A 1,908-nucleotide genomic window follows, 5' to 3' on the forward strand; every position below is an offset into this window, starting at 1 on the left:
AATATCTCAAAATCGTCTTCAATCTGGAAGGAAGATATTCACGCAATCGTTGTGCCAATCAATTAATTCATCAAAATCGTTGTCAACACCAGTGAATTCTATCCTTCAATTACTGTGATTTGTTCTCGAAATCCAGAGAATGATTCGTTCTCTCAAGTCCGACGATCAAATCGAATCCAAAACCGCAATTTGAATAAAATCTAGAAGGATCCTTCAATCGCTGCAACGACGTGATCAAACTTCAATTGGTGCGGAGATTGACGATTCCGCTCATCGGCAAGTACGCCGTCGATGGCTGCTGCGAGTTCATGCCTACCGGTGAGGACGGCACCGCCGCCGCCTTGAGGTGCGCCGCCTGCAACTGTCATCGGAATTTTCATAAGAAGGTGCGGCGCTGATCGATCGATGTTGATTTGATGATTTATAATAGCCGTGATTTTTCATTCATTCATTCGAATGCTGCTTTGCGAATCGAATAATTGTATAATTGATCTCGAGAATTTTGAATTGCTTTATTGTTCATTGTTGTTAGGTGTTTTTTCGAATTGAGGATGAATCGATTGTATCCATATAATGCACCAAATTGTAGCGAGTAATGCATATTATTGACTGTATAATGCAAATTATGTGAACTGCAATGCATACGAATAAGATGTACCGTGATACGATGTTTGGCACACGTTTCTTGTTTCCCCCCCAGGGTTTAATAACAGTTTATGTATGACAACATATGGTATTGAGTAATGGATATATTTGACTATATAATGATCAAAATCTGAACTGCAATGCATACGAATAAAATTTACCGTATTTCGTTGTTTGGCACACGGTTCTTGTTTCCCCCAAGGGTTTAATAAGATTAGGGGCTAGGGTATAGTACGTACACATTAATTACAAATTGTAAAACAATTCGAATAATGCACCAAATTGTAGCGAGTAATGCATATTATTAACTGTATAATGCAAATTATGTGAACTGCAATGCATACGAATAAGATTTACCGTGTTTCGTTGTTTGGCACACGGTTCTTGTTTCCCCCAAGGGTTTAATAAGATTAGGGGCTAGGGTATAGTACGTACGCATTAATTACAAATTGTAAAACAATTCGAATAATGCACCAAATTGTAGCGAATAATGCATATTATTGACTGTATAATGCAAATTATGTGAACTGCAATGCATACGAATAAGATTTACCGTGTTTCGTTGTTTGGCACACGGTTCTTGTTTCCCCCGAGGGTTTAATAAGATTAGGGGCTAGGGTATAGTACGCACACATTAATTACAAATTGTGAAACAATTCGAATAATGCACCAAATTGTAGCGAGTAATGCATATTATTGACTGTATAATGCAAATTATGTGAACTGCAATGCATACGAATAAGATGTACCGTGATACGATGCTTGGCACACGTTTCTTGTTTCCCCCCAGGGTTTAATAAGATTAGGGGCTAGGGTATAGTACGTACATATAGCAACATCTTGTGTCTTGCACTAGGTCATGTTTTTGTTTTTGTTATTGTTATTGGAACTTTATATCTGTCATAATGCAACGTTTGGTTTTTATTTAAACAAGTCAACTTTGTATCAGTTGTGTTCTGATGAATTATTTTGTTTGTTCCCAATTTTTTTTTCTAGGTCATAATGCAACGTTTTAGTAAAATAATGCACTAAAATGTCTATTGCAGAATTGATATCCGATTTTAATATTCCATGGACCCCTGAATTCTGGCAAAACGATTAAATTAAAAAATTCACTTATTGGAATAAATAATGCAGCCCGTTGATACGTCTTATTCAATACAAAATTTTAAATAATGATAATTTCTTGGTAAATAATGCAACGTTTTAATCAAATAATGCACTAATTTATCTAATGTTGAATTTATATCCAGTTGAAATAAA

Source organism: Salvia splendens, chromosome 4, assembly GCF_004379255.2.
Source record: "Salvia splendens isolate huo1 chromosome 4, SspV2, whole genome shotgun sequence".
Taxonomy (NCBI): Eukaryota; Viridiplantae; Streptophyta; class Magnoliopsida; order Lamiales; family Lamiaceae; genus Salvia; species Salvia splendens.